Source organism: Myodes glareolus, chromosome 24, assembly GCF_982192425.1.
Source record: "Myodes glareolus chromosome 24, mMyoGla1.1, whole genome shotgun sequence".
Classification (NCBI taxonomy): Eukaryota; Metazoa; Chordata; class Mammalia; order Rodentia; family Cricetidae; genus Myodes; species Myodes glareolus.
In genome coordinates this window covers 37,242,312-37,261,751 of record NC_142049.1, presented here as the reverse complement: position 1 = coordinate 37,261,751, position 19,440 = coordinate 37,242,312, and positions in this window count along the sequence as shown.

Genomic DNA, 19,440 nt, shown 5'->3' with positions numbered 1-19,440 from the left:
TTTATCAGCAAGTGATTATGCTTAAGAATAAATGGTACCCATTGTCATTATTGTCACTTAAAGTGATAATCATGGCTGTAATTAAATTTCAAATCAAAGAAATAGTTTTGTATTTTGAAGAGTCCTGTCCCTGTCCATCTAAATTTCCCTGTTTTGTTGGCAGACACTTCATTTTGAGAATAGATTGAAGGAGGTAACTGCCAACCACTATTCTGAACAGACACACAGGACAGATTCAAAGAAGAAGTTTCAACTATACAAGATAATATCCAGCCTAGACTGCATTTTCAGAACCTGTCCGAAAAATTAAAAGAATTGAATGACAATGATGAAAAGAATGGACAAAGAAACAAAAAAAATTATCAGAGGGGCTAGTAAGACAAACATTATAGGAATCAGTTAAGATTTTAGGTTTAATCAAAAGGACAGTATAAATAAGATTATGATTTTCAAAAGCCTTAAAACATAAGGGTATAACTCAATGTTATGTTATCATGCATGCCCAGTATTGCTGATATCCTGGTTTCTAGGTCATATGAATATTATTCCTTTCAAAATCCTTAAGGCATATGGGTGTAGATCAGAGGTAGTATACATGCCCAGTATGTTGGAATTCATGGGCTCACATCCAACATTACCGGGAAAAAATAATTTGTAGCAAAATCAAGAGGACTTCATAGGTAGAATGGCTTTCAGCCAAGCCTGACACCCAGAGCCCCATCCCAGAAAGCCTCATGACAAAAACAGAGAAACGACTTCTTCAACTTTTCCTTGAACCAATTTTATGGTTCAGTTTATAACCATACTTCTGTATGGCAAAATATCTTCTGCCATATATAAGTAAATTTTATTACCTTAAGATGAGTGAACATAACACCGTCATTTGAATATTACTTGTTTTCAAAACAGATTTTTCAGACAATATATTCTGATCATACCACCTCCATGCTTGCCACCTGCCAAGAAATCTAACACCACAATTTTTCTCTCTTTTTAGAAACTTGCAACCATTTTTTTAAAATTTCATAATAGAACAAAGTCAAGAAACAGAGAAAAAGAGATTGAGAGATAGAGAGAGTCAGAGACAGAGCCCATGACGAGCACAGAGAAACATGCTCTCACACAATACCCACAAAAGCACAGAATTGGAAATCATAATATTTTAGCAAATTACCAGAAAGTAAAACAAACAAAAACAGATGGAGCTTTATAAACCAAAAAAAGAATAATAAACACTTGTGTTCATATAAAATAGCTGTCTACTGCTTAGCATGGAGCTTTCACCTTTATAGGTCCAGTGGAGTTTCACCAGAGTAAACTGAGTTTTCCTTTGAGAACAGTTGCCAAATGGAGATAGCTTCTTTGTTAGAGGTAAGAGATAAGATCTCCTTCTCTCAGTGGTAAGATCCCAAGTGACTTGGATCTGCATATACTTTGTGAATGCAGTCAGTTTGTGAGTTCAAAAGTGAACCTGTCCTGATTTGTCCAATAAGCATTGTTTCCTTGATGACATTTCTCTAATCCCACCAGCTCTTAAAATTTATATACCTTCTCTCCTGCAGTTTTCTGAGTATTGAAGGGAGGGTTTGGATGGCAACATTTCGTTTATGACTGGATGATCCAAGATCTTTCATTCTCTGCACATTGTCCAATTGGAGGTCTCAGGATTTGTTACCATTTACTGCAGATGATATCTTTTCTCATGATGACTGAACAACCCACTGATCATGAGTATAACAGAATGTCACTGAGAATCATTATATTGCTGTATTTCATAAGCAAAACAACGGTACTTGATTTTACCCCAGGTTCATGCCATACTTACTCCCAGGTACTTGGGTACAAGAGCAATGTCAGGCCAGGCGGTGATGGCCACAACTATAATTCCAACACTCAGCATGCAGAAGCAGGGGAATCTCCGTGAGTTCAAGTTTAGCCTGTTCTACAAGCACTAGATCCAGGACAGGATCTAAAAGCTGCAGAGAAAACCTGTCTTGAAAAAACAAAAACAAACAAACGAGCAATGTCAGAAATATGTTCTTTCTTGAGGCCTTAAGTAGTATTTGCTTACTTCCATTGTAGACCAAACAGTTCAGAGCTGGCCTTATATTTAAATTTCTCACCAAGAAGCCTGCAGAACACCATCATTACTATTCTGTAGATGTGAAGCATTCAGGACGGCACATGGTAAACTTCTCTGTGTTTAATGAGATATGTAGGTGTTATATTAAGTGATAGGGCCATGTCCTGAATATGTGTAAAGCAAACAATTTTCTGAGCAATAGAATCACATTTTTGTGTGTTTCCACGTGGATCCTTTGTCCATGAAATCAATTAGATGTAACTCATACCTGGGATTGGAGATTTTATGTGATGGAGAGAGAAATGTGAATTTCTAACCCATTTACTTGGTGATTTGATTTATATTTCTTTCATTTATATGTTGTATATTAGGAATTAGGCTGTAGCAGGTTTCTATAACACATTTTACATGATCCGTAGTTTTAGTTTTCCCTCTCAGCATTCCAACACTACATCCAGCTAATGTTCCCACTCAAGCATAACCACACAAGTGTCTTCATTATTATAAATGGAATTTCTCCTTCCTTGGGAAACTCTTTCCTCTTTCATATTGCCTTACTTTATACCTTACCTTGGGATTCTTGGATGTCTTTGTAAAACTTAAAACTCAACCTCCAAATAACAGTGAGTATATATCATATTCTCCTTTGCAATTCTGGGAATCTCACTAAGGATGCTTTCTTTTTTCTATTTCCATCCACTTACCTGTGAGTTTTATTATTTCTGCTTTTAATGGAACATGCAAAATGATTTCCAATGTATGCATACAAATTTTCTTTTTCACAAGCAATTAATAAGGATCCCCTTACTCTACATTTTCACCAGCATGTGCAGTAGTTTGGTTATTGATCATATTCATGCTGATTAGTGAAAATGAATTCTGCAAATGCTTTTGGTATGCATACCCACATGACAAGGTTGTTGATTATTCTTTAAGTGACACCAGCATTTGAATAATCTCGCATGAGCCATTAGAGGAAGCAATTTACTTGAATACTCACAGATCAGTAGGTACAATTCATGAAAACTAAAGCTAAGAAAGACAATGGAAGGATTACTATTCAGAGAGAAACTATAGCAGCCAAGCAGCCCATGCATCACAAGGGATTAGTACACAATTATTTTCTACTCAGTATGTGTAAAAGTTACACAATTTTGTCCTTTTATCATCAAAAATGAAGTCATCTATCCTAAGAATAATGTTTTTAAATGAATTTAACTAACCTGTGTAATTGATTGGTGGGGGATGGCAACCCATGGAGTTTAAAGTTAGATTTTTAGATAGAGAAAGTTAAAAATATGAAGGTAGATCAAGGAAAGAGACTACAGAACTCCAGCATAGGGAAATGGTGAAAAAAAATATGTTCTCAGTGTAAAATCTTCTTTTTGTCTGCATGCATCTTTTGTTAAAGTTAACAGAAAGTGATGAGTCATTTTGAATACAGATGACATTGCTGCCCTTAAAAGCACAGGCCAAACTATACTTGATCAATTAATGACTACTGTGCTCACAGTGCCATCTAGCTTTCAAAAAAACAGGAAGATGGATTGAACCCTCTCCCAAAAGTTTAGAAAAAAAAATAAATAGACCATAGAGTATGAAATGACTGTGCTTATTTCTACGTGATTTACATAGTCATGTCAAATACAAAACCTAATTTTTAATTTCTAAAGGGGATATCTAAGGTATATTACCCTTCAGAAACACACAGTGTACTGATGCAGGATCCTGTTTGATGTCATGCCATACACAATGGTTAATGATCAATTGATATTCTTTGAGGCTGACTGCTTAAATAAGGGATATAGAGTTTCATTTTGCCATGGAAAACATACAATGCAGATTTGAATGTGGACATCACTTTGTTCCCATCAGACTGAAAGCTGAAGTGTATAAGACAAGAAAAAAAGTTTTCAGAGTTGAAACTTCTTTTGATTTACCTGTGTTTCTCTGTCGCTGATTCTAAGATGAACATAAATTCTAATCTGGTAAGGAGACAAACTTGATTGAAGTTTAGATTTTTTTTTTTTTTAGCTTATAGCAGTGGTTCTCAGCCTATAGGTTGAGACCCTTTTTGGGTAGCATATCTGATATCCTGCATATCAGATATTTATATTAGCATTCATAACAGTACAAAGTTACCATTATAGAGTAAAAGTTAAATTACTTTATGCTTGGGTGGGTCACTATAACATGAGGAACTAGTAAAGGATCACAAGTGTAGGAAGTTTGAGAACCACTGTCTTAAAGGTGCATGGCAGACTTCCATGGCTCATTTTGTTTTGGGGAGCCACTGACTCCTGTGCTCACAGTGCCACCTACCTTCCAACAAAATGAAGTGACCTAAGGAAAGGTCATTAAAAGTTCCTAAACAAAATCTGGTGCCTTTGGAGCAAACTACTATGTTCAGTTCAACTGAACTCTTAAACTTTTATTTCAATATTGAAATATAACAAATAATGACTGGAGTACAGTGATATAGTACATGCTTCCTTTATAGAAATAAGGAATTCTGGTCCATGTCATCTTTTCCTACTGTTCTTAAAGTGAATACTATAACTCTGATTTTTTTGTAATTTTATTTACAAACATGGAGTAACAAGAGTATATTGGCATGAACACACACATTGTTTATTTCTGGTTCTCAAATTTATTCAGTTCCCTTTTGTTATAATATTTATTTTTGATTGACAAACTATATTTGGTATATTTCTATAAATATTTTTGTCCTCAGTGGTTCTATGGTTGACAAACCTAGAAGAATCACATGTAAGTTAAATATTGCATGCATTTCAGTGTGTGATAAATATGATAAAGTGGTATCTGTATTTGGCTCAGTCTCCAGGTAGTGTTAAGCCCCCTGACACCCTGCTGAAATCATTCTCACTGAATGCAGGTGGAGCCTGAGAAAGGAGGGGTCCTGTGCTGGGAACTTAGACCAACTGGAGCTTCACCTCTTTGTTCTCCATTGTGAGGTCTTGGTGTGAAACAGTGGTGATCCCCTCATTCTGATTTTCTCTATCTCTGCTTGAGTGGATTTGAACTGGCTGTTGGAAATTTACCACAAGTCTAATTCACTGCCAGTTCTTCCAGCTTTTAGCCCAGAGTAAAAATGTTTACTATTTTCTCTTCCTGTCAGTTTTGATTCTTGCTCATTGAACTTTTTTAACTTAAGATTGATTATTTACTTTCTCCTGTAAAAAAAATAGGCAGGAGTTTGTTTGTAAAGAATAATTTAAATATTATAAAGTTATTAACATACTGGAAAAATTTTCTACCCTTCTTCTCCAATCTTATAAGTTATCATTTATCTATATTATACTAATCTGGAAACTCTAACTGTGATGAGTCTCAGCCACTTCTACAAAAGTTGGTGTATTGCATTTGTTCTTTGGATTTTTCCAATGATTCTTTTATTGTGTAATTTTCTATCAAAGTGATTTTAACAAGAGATTTGATGATACAATTTCATAATAAAATACCACTTAAAATTATCCACATTTCAATAATCTTTCTCTACTATGTTTTAAAAAAAGTACAGGGTTCAGAGCACTGCATATCCTTAGTTAATATAGCCTAACACTTGATAGTTTCTTTTATCTTTTCTCTCTAATTGGGTCTATCACTTTGCCTCTACCCACTTATTCAAAGTTTTAGATTTTTTATTGTTTTAAAAAGATTTGAACCAAACATTTTAATTCTGAGGTCAACACTTTGCTTATTTTCCAAAGAGTCACTTAATAAGTAACTGAAAACTTGAAGATGTTGGTCTTTAATGGTTAAGGCAAGAAAACATTGAGGGACACATGGGAACTGAGTAGACTTAGAGGAGTCTCTGATTAAAAAACTATTTCCCAATGGAAGCTTTGAAGAAGCAAATTAAACCTTAATCCTGCAGATTCTTCCTCATGGCAAAATCATGGTAGACTATCCCCAAAATTATTATAGTCAAATTCATTACATATTTTGTTTTACTTTAATTTTATAGGTTAGGATGGAATGTTAGTATAACATTTGAAAATTTAAGAAACATGACAGAAAGTCAAGCAAACATCACTGAGTTGCTGCCCTGATATTTTGAGTTACTATTTTCCATAAATTCGTGCAATTTATGCTACATTAACTTCATCATCTCTTCAAGAGAAGCATATGATAATGGTGTGAGAAAAGAAAGAAAAAGGAAATAAAATTTTAATGGAATCTCCTTTGTGTCTATGGTTCCTGCTGTTGAAAAGTCAGTGCATTTTCCACATTAGATTTCTGTTGCTTCATTTCACATGTATAAATATGTGATCATTTCCACATCTGATCATGATTATTACTATGCGCTGTATAAAACTTCATACATTCACAAAACAAGTAAAGTATAAAAATCCTCCCTTAAAAATAATTACTAGAAAGAACATTCTTGGCAATAGCTCCTGGAAAGCATTTACCATAGATGTTTAGTGAATACTCTCATTTTGCATTACAGAAAGAACAATCAGACATTCACTGTTAAAGAAATGAAGGAAGAAGAATATTTTAACGTATCCAAATCATTTCTTTTTCTTAAAAGATGTTTAGATTTATTTATTTTGTCCTTTTGTGTTAGGCCAGCAAGCATGTTTGTTCACTACATGTAGGACTGCTGCCCAAGGATGTCAGAAGTGGGTGTTAGATCACTCTAATGGGAGTTATAGACTATTGTAAACTATGATTGGGGTTCAGGGAATCAAAAACAAATCCTCTGCAGGGACACAAATTGCTATTAATTATTGACCTCTGAATCTTTGTCAACCCTTGGTGCGGGAGAATTATCTATATTCTGTCAATCATGTATTTTAATAAAACGTTGATTGACCAGGCAGGAAGGATAGGTGGGTCAACCAGACAGGAAGTAGAGGCTGGGCAATGAGAGCAGGAGAAGGCTAAAAAGGAGGAAACCCATTCCTCCATTCCTGCCCAGACCACAGAGATGCAAGATGTAACCTGCCCCGTTGGAAAAGGTACCGATCCACATGGCTTACATAGACAAGAATTATGGGTTACCGTATGATGTAAGAATTAGTTAATAAGAAGACTGAACTAATGGGCCAATCATTTTATAACCTAATGTAGACTCTGTGTGATTTTCTTCAGGACTTGCCGGTTGTGGGGTACCATGTGGGACAGAAACCCCAACAAGCCCACTCTTTTTGTTACAAACCCTCTCAAAGGGAACATAATGAATGTATAATTTTCTGATTTTTCAGGATTAGTTAGGCTTTGTTAATTAGCTTAATTAGAACAATTGGTTGTATCTGGCTTGTTGGAACACAGGCTACAATCAGCTACTCTACAACCAATAGCTATGTCTACAACAATAAGGAAATTTTAATAAAAATCTATGTTTTAGGTGTCAGGGCCACAGTTGGTTATTTCTAGATTGAGTTGAAAGTTTCTAGTAGCTTCTGGAGTCTCTTTATCCAGGGAAAAAATGCCCATCATTGCATTTCAGCTGCGTTTTAATTTATACTAGATAAAATATAGAAACAGTTATTTTGATTTTGTTCTAAATCATTCAGAATGTCTGACCATTGATAAATATACCCCTCACCTTACAGCAAAGAATCCTGTTTGACAGTACATAGAAGTTGTTTAGGAGATCCACAGTTGATCAATGAAGAGAACAAGTGCCCAGTCTTAATCCATATCTCTAGACTGCTACACATAGATGAAAGGCTCAGAGTCCATCATGGAAGAGGAGGAAGAAACTATTTAGCAGTAGAGTATCAAGACATTTCTGGTTCGATTTCATGGCTTCTACACACGAAAGGGAAGGTCCATTTAATCTCAGCATTATATTTGATTAAACAAGACCTGAACTGTGGCATCAACAGTAACCATCCCGGGGAGAAATTTCACAAGGCCTAATTCATAGATGAAAAGCTGTGGATGGTCACCTGATGCTAAAAGAAAGGTGAATGGGTTATCATGAGGGATAAGCCTCTGGGTATAATAAGCACAATTACATAGGAGTCATGAACTCAGGAAGTTTTTTTTGTGTGTTGCTTGTGAATCACTGTTTGAGTTTAGTGTAACATTACTAATTATATTAGAAATGGTCTGTGGAGTTTAGGAGTAGCAGAAAATGGAGAAGTAAAAATAATGTCAGACTTGCAACTATGTACCACATAATCAAAATTAAATATTTAATTAAAATAAATTGTTGTGAAGATGAAATAATCTGCACAGTGTTTTATGAATGTAGTTTTTCTTTAGATGGGGAAACAAAAATAAGATTGTCTTTACAACCTAAATTTCTGATCTGTGTTGCAGGATGAACCCAAAACCACTCTCTTGCCTAACGAGATAATGTGTTTCACTTTACAAAGGGATAAAAACCATCACTTACTGTCTCTTGTTTGCTAAGGCAAAAGGACAATGTAGTATACACCTCAAGTTAAATTTTGTTTTATCATAAACATTCCAGGTGTCACATTACAGTCTTTAATTAATTTTTTTTCCTATGTTAACCTCATTGATGCGTTCACAAACTACACGAATGACCTATTATTCAAAATGACTCCCTCTCTGTCCTGTTCACCACACAAGACTCAATCTGGAACTTTGGCAGTTCTGTACCCATGATTCTAATTGGAACAAGATCTACACCTAGAAATCTGCACATATTCACAATAATTAGAAACTTGGATACACTATTTTTGACCTACAATGAGAAGAAAAGATTTGCCTACTTTGTTCAGAGAGTTCATTTACCTCCAAATACCTCTATGAGAAATGGAAGGACTAAGTGAGTTAGAGGGTTTGGAGGAAAGAAATAATGAGAGAGAGAGGGACTGGGAAGGAGGGAGGGAGGGAGGGAAGGAGGAAGGAAGGAAGGAAGGAAGGAAGGAAGGAAGGAAGGAAGGAAGGAAGGAAGGAAGACTGGAAGGAAGGAAGGCTGGAAGGAAGGAAGGAAGGAAGGAAGGAAGGAAGGAAGGAAGGAAGGAGAGAGGGAAGGAAGGAGGAAAGGAAGCAATAAACAAAGAAAAGAATTAGTCTGATATCTCTGAGTTCAGATTTCAATGTACATTCGATAATTCTGTAATTGTAGGAACTATGGAGATCTCGAGTATTACAGTACTCATCTCTAGGTTGTCCTAGATTTTCATTAACAACTCAATAGTATTTACTAGTGCTCTTCTCTGCTTTTATGTGAATACTTACTTTAAAATTATTCATAAAGCTGTCCCGTAATGTTTTTATAAAACTTTTTTTTCTTTTTCTTTCCTTTTTTCTTTTCTCTTTCTTTCTTTCTTTCTTTCTTTCTTTTTTTTGGTGTTTTGAGACAGGGTTTCTCTGTAGCTTTGGAGTTTGGAGCCTGTCCTGGAACTAGCTCTTGAAGACCAGGCTGGCCTCAGACTCACAGAGACTCACAGACTCACAGAGTCACTAACTACAGTCAGTGACAAGGATTTTTTTAGACTGACTTTTCTGGATTGCCATCTCTGAAATAAAGACATGCAGACTTCTTACTAATTTTCTTTTTTTAAAAAAAAATTATTTATTTATTTATTAAAATTTTCCACCTCCTCCCCTGATCCCTTTTCCCTCACCCTCCTCACCTCCCCCTCCCTCTCTAGTCCTAAGAGCAGTCAGTGTTCCCTGCCCCTTACCTTATGCTTGTTTTCTACTAGCTCTTATATATTAAATATGCCTTTTACTATTAATCTCTGTTCTGCCACATGGCTCATTACCTTTTTTAGTACCATACTTTGTTTTTGCTCCATGTGTTGCTGGTGAATTCCCATCCATTCTGATTACTCCACAGAGTTCTTATCTCATCCTAGTACCCCCACCTATGTTCTAATACCTAAATATTGGGCAATAAGTTCTTTAATAAATGAATAAAAAGTGCCTTGGCAGAGATATATCTTCACAATGTACAGAAAGATTATTTTGCAACATTGTTCCCCTTTAGTCTAAATAAAAATGAAAGGGTTTAACTCTAATACAATAAAAATATATACAATAAGAAAAGCTAACAGATAGAAATCATATTCACAGTGTCCACTCCGTTTGTATTTGGCAAAAAAGAGAAAGTACTCAATTATTTATCATATCTTTCTGAATCCATAGTTTTAAACATCAACTACTTTCTATGACAGCTTGTATTACTGGACTAAAAGTAGCGTCAAAGAGATTAAATATTTTCTTAGATAATCAACTTAAGCTTTTATGTCTCAACCTTTATAATCTTCAAATCTCTCTTTTGAGTATATTTTTGGAATCTGACAATGAAGAGAACAGATAGAATAATAACTGTCTAGTCTTGTACACTATCAGAGATTTGAGAAGGATAAAATATTACCCGAGTAAACAGGAAATACAGAACAAGCAAATTCCACAATTACAGAAAAGAAAGAGACAGATGGCTACCTGAATAGTAACCCAACTTTTCTCTGCAATGTAGAGTGTAAGCAGAGATGGCTTATTTGTTTCTGGCTGCCCATGCCTGAAATAACCACACAGAAAGTATATTATTTACAACACTGCTTGGATAATCACGTAAGCATATTGGTAGATAGTGCTTATATCTCAAATTAATCCATTTCCATTATTTTGCATTTTACCATGAGGCTCATGGTTTACTGTTAAGATTTCAGGTTATCTGTCTCCTTTGGCAGCTACAAGGAATCTTCTTGACTCTACTTACTCTCTCCATATATCTCTTCCAGCCTGGCTGTATTCTTCCCTGTCTGGGCCAAAGCAGTTTCTTTATTAACCAATATTAATAAAACATATTCACAGCATACAGAAGGGAATCCCACATCAGCTGAGGCATACATCATTGGCTACAGGTTAAGAACACCTGATTGACATTTCTGACAAGTAGAAAACTTTGAAGGACTGTCTTTCATTGTCTTTGAAAAGTTCAACAGTCACTTGCTTTTGTGTCCTGATATTCCAATTTGGTAGGTACACTCTTAGCACTTGAGGAAAGGGCAGTTTCTTGTCCAGTGACTCCCTTTATCACATTAAAATCAAGCTCATATGGACACTCTTCTTTTTTAGCACACTCTAGCCTGCTCCCAAGCACCCTTTTTCATCTGCGAGGTTCTTGGATCCCCCAATTCAGCCTGCTATGGGGCTGAGAGTTTGGGGAGCCAGTGGGAGTGTCCCTACTGCTAGAGCTTCTTTGTACCACCCTACCCTGCATCCCAAACCCACCTGTGAGGTCCATGGACCCAGACAAGAGGCCCTGCTCCTATGCTGAGAGGATCCATACACGTGAGTGAGTGGCCCCACAGCCAGATGGTCCGGGGGAACTGAGTACAGGCCCCTTTCAACTCCCTAAGCTTTGCTGGCCATCCAGTGTTGTGTTTCCCAGCTGCTGGCTCTCTTTAGCACATTCCAGTCTGAACCCACACACTCATTTTCATCTGCAAGGTCCTTGGATCCTCCATCTCAGCCAGTTTCAGGGCAGAGGGGATCTGAGAGCCTGATCCACTTCTAAGGGAACCTAAGAGAGGGCAGACCAAGAAAAACTCCCAAGTACACAGTCAGCCATAGCAAAGATTGGAACAAGATGCTACATGGTGTAAGATGTGTTGCTTTCATTGGTTGATAAAGAGACTTCCTTTGATATGGCAGAAACTTAGGTATGCAGGAAAGACAGAACTGGATGCTGGGAAGGACAGCAGAGTCAGGCAGATGCCATGATTCTCCTGTCTGAGACAAACTCTGATTAGACTCATGGCAGTAAGCCACAGTCAAGTGGTAACACACAATAATGGAGATGGGTTAATCTAATATGTGAGAGTTAACGAAAAAGGGGGTGGAGATAATGGGCCAGGCAATGTTTAAATTAACACAGTTTCTGTGTGGTTATGTTGGGGGTTAAGTTAGGTGGGAGGCGGGTCATAGCCCTGCCTCCTTACTACAGCTAAGACTCTGCTGGCCTCAGTTGAAGGAAGAGATGGACAGACACCAATGAAAGAATTCCTCCAACAACCTGAAAAGCAACATGATAACATCAGAATCCAGGAAACATGCAACAGGAAGACTTGAACATCCTAACCCAGAAGAAGTAGACAAAAATTGACTTTAAACATAACCTTTAAATGACTGAGAGCCTTAAACAAGAAGTGAAACTCCCTTAAAGAAATAGAAGAGAAGGCAAAAAAAAGTTTGAAGAAATTAATAAATCCTTCAAAAATACCCAAGAAACCAAGAAAAAGCAATCAAACAGGTAAAGGAAACACTTCAAGACTTGAAAACCAAAATGGAGGTAATGAAGAAAACCCAAACCGAGAAATGTTGGCTATGGCAAGTCTGGGTAAACTAACAGGAACTACAGAGAAAAGTATAATCAACAGAATACACACAATAGAAGAATCTCAGGTGCAGAGGATACAATAGAGGAAATAGACTCATTGATCAAAGAAAACAGCAAATCCAACAATCCAACAAATTCTTACCACAAAACATCCAGCAAATCTGGGACATGATGAAAAGACCAAACCTAAGAATAATGGAGGTAGAAAAAGGAGAAGAATTACAGCTCAAAGGCCCAGAAAATATATTCAACAAAATTATAAAAGAAGATTTACCAAACTAAGGAAGGATATTCCTATGAAAGTATAGGAAGCTTATAGAACACCAAATAGACTGGAACAAATCCCCTCTCCATATAATAATAAAAACACAACACATACAGAATAAAGAAAGACTATTGAAAGATGCAAAGGAAATAGGGCATATAACATATAAACGTAAACCTAGCAGAATTACACTGGACTTATCAATGGGAACAATGAGAGCCAGAAGGATTTAGATAGATGTGCTGCAGACACTAAGAGACCATGGATACAAGCCCAGAATACTATACCAAGCCAAGTTTTCTTTCACCATTGATGGAGAAAAAAAGATATTCCATGACAAAAAAAAAAGATTTAAAAAATACACAATCCAGGCCTACAGAAAGTACTAGAAGGAAAGCCTCAATCCAAGGAAACCAACAACACCCTCAATAGCACAGACATCTGACAACCCTACACCAACACAACTCAAAGAAGGGAAACACACAAACACTACAACCAGAAAAGAAACCGGGTTAACAACCACTGGTCACTAATATCGCTTAATATCAACGGACTCAATTCACCTATGAAAAGTCACAGGTTAACAGAATGGATATGAAAACAGGACCCAACATTATGCTATTTATGAGAAGCCAAGGACAATGGCACTGGGCTTTGATTCTCCTGTATTGACAGGCTTTGTGGGAGCCGTGTCTGTTTGGATGTTCACCTTCCTGGACCTAGGGGGATAAGGGAGGACCTTGGACTTCCAATAGGGTAGGGAACCCTGACTGCTCTTTGGCCTGGAGAAGCAGGGGGAGGAAGTGAGGGGGAGGGGAAGGGAGGGAAGTGCGAGGTGCGTAGGAGGTGGAAATTTTTAATTAAAAAAATATAGCAAGCCGACAGCAAACATCAAATTGAATGGAGAGAAAACCAAGCCATTTCACTAAACTCAGGAACACAACAAGGCTGTCCACTCTCTCCATACCTCTTTAATATAGTGCTTGAAGTTCTAGCAATAGCAATAAGACAACATAAGGGGATCAAGGGGATTTGAATTGGAAAGGATGAAGCTAAACTTTTGATATTTGCAGACGATATGATAGTGTACATAAGCGACCCCCAAAAACTCAACCAAAGAACTTCTACAGCTGATAAACACCTTTAGTAATGTGGCAAGATACAAGATCAACTCCAAAACATCGGTTGCCCTCCTATACACATGGATAAGGAAGCAGAGAGGGAAATCAGAGAAACATCACCTTTCACGATAGCCACAAAGAGCAAAAAATGTCTTGGGGTAACTCTAACCAAAGAAGTGAAAGCCTTTTTGACAAGAACTTTAAGTCTTTGAAGAAAGAAATTGAGGAGGATACCAGAAAATGGAAAGATCTCCCTTGTTCTTGGATTGGGAGGATCAACATAGTAAAAATTGCAATTCTACCAAAAGCAATCTATAGATTCAATGTAATCCCCATCAAAATTCTATCAAAATTCTTCACAGACCTTCAGAGAACAATAATCAAGTTTATATGGCAAAACAAAAAACCCAGGATAGCCAAAACAATCTTATACAATAAAGGAACTTCTGGAAGCATTACCATCCCTGACTTCAAACTCTATTACAGAGCAACAGTGTTGAAAACAGCTTAGTATTGGCATAACAACAGAGAAGTCGACCTATGAAATTGAATAGAAGACCCAGATACTAGCCCACAAACCTATGAATACCTGATTTTCAACAAGGGACCTAAAGGTATACAATGGAAGATGGAAAGCATCTTTAACAAATGGTGCTGGCATAACTAGATGTCAACCTGTAGAAGAATGAAAGTAGATCCATATTTATCACCATGCACAAAACTCAGGTCCAAATGGATTAAAGACATCAACATTAATCTGACCACTTTGAACCTGATAGAAGAGAAAGTGGGAAGTAGTCTACAAGATATAGGCACAGGAGGCCACTTCCTAAGTAGAACCCCAGTAGCACAGACAATAAGAGTAACAATGAATAAATGGAACCTGCTGAAACTGAGAAGCTTCTGTAACGCAAAGGACACTGTCAGTAAGACAAAAAGGCTACCTTCGGACTGGGAGAAGATCTTCACCAACCCCTCATCAGACAAAGGTCTGATCTCCAAAATATACAAAGAACTCAAGACATGAGACACTAAATCTCTAATTAACCCAATTAAAAAATGGGGTACTGAACTGAACAGAGAATTCACAACAGATGAACTTCGAATGGCCAGAAGACACTTAAGGACATGCTCAACCTCTTAGCAATCAGGGAAATGCAAGCCAAAACCACTTTGAGATACCATCTTACACCTGTCAGAAGAGCTAAACCCAAAAACACCAATGATAGCCTATGCTGGAGAGGATGTGGAGTGAGGGGAACACTCATCCATTGTTGGTGGGAATGCAAACTTGACAGCCACTGTGGAAATCAGTATGCCAGTTTCTCAGGAAACTAGGAGTCAACCTCCCTCAGGACCCAGCAATTCTACTCTTGGGAATATACCCAAGAGAGGCCCTATCATACTACAAAAGCATTTGTTCAACTATGTTCATAGCAGCCCTATTTGTAATAGCCAGAACCTGGAAACAACCTAGGTGCCCCTTAATAGAAGAATGGTTAAAGAAGGTGTGGAACATATACATGTTGGAGTTTTACTCAGTGGTAAAAAACAATGACATCTTGAATTTTGCATGCAAATGGATGGAAATAGAAACGCTTTACTGAGTGAGGTAACCCAGACCGAAAAAGAGGAATATGGTATGTACTCACTTATAAGTGGATTCTTGCCTTAATTAAAGGTCTTTGAGCCTATAATTCGTGATCCTAGAGAAACTAAATAAGAAGGTGAACCTGAAGAAAATCATATAATTATCCTCCTGGAAACTGGAAGTAGACAAGGTTGCCAGGCAAACTTGGGTCCGGGGGGAGGGGTGGTAGAAGTAAGGGGAGATGGTTAGAGACAAGGGAGAGGGGAGGATTGGGGATAACTTGGGGGAATGGGATGGGGGGGAGGGAGGAAGGATGGATATGGGAGCAGGGTGATATATATCTCAACTAAGGAAACCATTTTAGGGTTTGCAAGAGACTTGATTCTGGAGGGGTTCACAGGCCCAAGGAGAGGTTCCCAGATTGTTCCCTGGGCAGCAAAAGAGAGGGTGCCTGAATTGGCCTTGGTCCATAACCATACTGATGAATATTTTGCATATCACCATAGAACCTTCATCTGGCGATGGATGGAGATAGAGATAGAGATACATTGGAACACTGGACTTAACTCCCTAGGTCCAAATGAGAAGCAGATTGAGGGACAACGTGAGCAAAGAAGGCAGGATCAGAGAGAACCTTCATCCAACGATGGATGGAGATAGAGATGGAGACCCACACTGGAGCACTGGACTGAGTCCCCAAGGTCCAAATGAGGAGCAGAAGGAGGAAGAATATGAAAAAGGAAGTCAGGACCGTGAGGTGTGCGTTCACCCACTGATATATCAGTGGGGACTGATCGAATGAGAGCTCACCAAGGCCAGCTGGACTGGGACTGAACGAGCATGTGATCAAACCGGATTCTCTGAATGTGGCTGATACAGAGACTGACTGAGAAGCCATTGACAATGGCACTGGGTCTTGTTTCGTCTGCATGTACTGGCTTTTTGGGATCCTAGTCTGTTTGGATGCTCACCTTCCTAGAACTGGAGGGAGGTGGGAGGTACTTGAACTTCCCACAGGGCTGGAAAGGACTGTCTTAGGGCTGGAGAGGGAGGAGGGGGGGGAATGGGAGGGTATTGGGAGGAGGGGAGAAAGTGGAAATTTTTATAAATAAATAATAAAAAATAAAAATAAAAAAATCTAGAAAAAAAAAGATACACACCTCAACCTAAAAGACAGACACTACATCAGAGTAAAGGGTTGGGATAAGTTTTTCCAAGAAAACAGACCTAAGAAACAAGTGGATGTGGCTCTCCTGATATCTAACAAAATTGACGTCAAACTTAAATCAGTCAGAAGAGATGGAGAAGGACACTTTTTCTTATAACAGGAACAATTCATCAAAATGAAGTTTCAATACTGAATATCTAGGCCCCTAATATAAAAGCACCCACATATTTAAAAAAAAACAAAACAAAACAAAGCATTACTGGAAATCAAATTACAAATCAAACCCCACACACTAATGGAAGGAGATTTCAACACTCCTCTCTCAACAATGGATAGGTCAACCAGATAGAAACTTAACAGAAAAATAAGAGAAAAAAAAGATGTAATGAAACAAATGACACTTTACAAACATCCATAAAAGAATGCACCCAAACAAGAAAGAATATACCTTCTTATCAGCACCTCATGGAAATTCATCACATACTTGGTAACAAAGCAAACATCCTCAGATACAAAAAAAAAGAAACAACAATCTGTGTCTGATGAGATCACCATGGAGTAAAGCTGAAATTTAACAACAATTCCACCCCCAGAAAGCATACAAAATCAAGGAAACTAAACAGTCAGCTACTGATCCACCCCTGGGTTAAGTAAGAAATAAAGAAAGAAATTAAAGCCTTCCTTAAATTCGAGAAAAATGAAGATACAACATACCCAGACCTATTGGACACTATGAAACTAGTGCTAAAAGGAAAGTCCAAAGCACTAAGTGCCCACAAAAAGAAAACAGAGAGAGCTCACATTAGAGATTTAACAGCACACATGAAAGCTCTAGAAAAAAAAAAAAAAGGAGACTCACCAAGGAGGAGTAGAAGACTGGAAATAATCAAACTGAGAGCTGAAATCAACAAAATAGAAACAAGGAAACAATTCAAAGAATCAATTAAACAAAGAGGTGGTTCTTTGAGAAAATCAACAAGATTGACAAAGAACTATTTGACAAGAATTTTAAGGTATTAAAGAAAGAAATTAAAGAGGATACCAGAAAATGGAAGAATCTCCCATGCTCTTGGATTGGGAGAATCAATATAGTAAAAATGGCAATTCTAGGGAGTTTCGGCGTTCCCCGACCCCACAGTCGCCCAGGTCACCCTGCAGTGCTGGCTACCCCTTCCCGCCTGCCATCCCAGCTCCCATCCAGGTAGGAATTCCTATATTTCTCCCTTCCCCCTGGGGCCATAAAATTTCCCCAGCTCAGCTGCCTTGCGAGCTGGGCCTGGGCTGTAGGCGCAGACCTGCTCGAGGCAGTTCCTGGGTCTTAAAGGCCTCCCTGAGGACAGGTGGACCAGGTGCCAGCTCAGCCACATTCCTGACCAGCAGGGGCCCTGACTTCTAGCAGAGGGCCATCAGAGGGGTGAGTTTGCTTCGGACCTTGACAGGGTCCTGGTGAGGAGGAGCTTTGGCGTTCCCCGACCCCACAGTCGCCCAGGTCGCCCTGCAGTGCTGGCTACCCCCTCCCGCCTGCCATCCCAACTCCCATCCAGGTACGAATTCCTATATTTCTCCCTTCCCCCTGGGGCCATAAAATTTCCCCAGCTCAGCTGCCTTGCAAGCTGACCCTGCATTGTAAGCACATCCCGGAAAGAAGGAGTGCCTGTGCTTCAATAGCCTGCCTGAGGAAAGGTGGGCATTCTGTCAGTGAAGTCCCTGCCCAAGAAAAGAACCTGACCCGGTAACAGAAGTTCCAATAGAGAACATTTGAAGTAAGAGATGGGAAGACGCCAAGGCAAGACCTCATCCAACAATCTGAAAAACAACATGAAAACACCAGATCCCAAGGACCCCACATCAGAAGGACTTGAACACCTTAACCCAGAAGAAGTGGAAAAAAGTGCCATTATGAAAGCAATAGAGTCCCTTAAAGAGGATGTGAATAACTCCCTTAAAGAATTGGATGAGAAATATAACAAAAAGTTTGAAGAAATGAGTATATAAATAGATGAGAAATATAACAAAAAGTTTGAAGAAATAAGTAAATTCGTGAATGAGACCCTGAGAAACCAAGAAAAAACAATCAAACAAGTAAAGGAAACAGTTCAAGAATTGAAAACTGAAATGGAGGCAATGAAGAAAACACAAACCGAGAACCGGCTGGATATGGAAAACCTAGGTAAACGAACAGAGACTACAGAATCAAGCATAACCAATAGAATACAAGAGATAGAAGAACGAATCTCAGAATCTGAAGATACCATAGAGAAAATAAATGCTCTGGTCAAAGAAAACAACAAATCAAACAAATTCTCTTCACAAAACATTCAGGAAATATGGGACACAATAAAAAAAAACAAATCTAAGAATAATAGGGATTGAAGAAGGAGAAGAACTGCAGATCAAAGGCCCAGAAAATATATTCAACAAAATTATAGAAGAAAACTTTCCCAACCTAAAGAACGATATTCCTATGAAGGTTCAAGAAGCATACAGAACACCGAATAGACTGGATCAGAAAAAAACATCCCCTCACCATATAATAATCAAAACACAAAACATACATATTAAAGAAAAAATTTTAAGAGCTGCAAAGGAAAAAGGTCAAGTAACTTATAAAGGTAAACCTATCAGGCTCACACCGGATTTCTCTATGAAAACCATGAAAGCCAGAAGATCCTGGATAGAGGTACTGCAGAAACTAAGAGACCATGGATGCAAACCCAGACTACTATACCCAGCCAAGCTATTATTCACTATCAACGGAGAAAACAAAATATTCCAGGATAAAAACAAATTTAAACAATGCGTAGCTACTAATCCAGCCTTACAGAGAATATTAGAAGGAAAATCACTACCGGAGGAATCCAACATTCCCAACACGGCCTACAATAACTCGTACATCTAGCGACCATTCA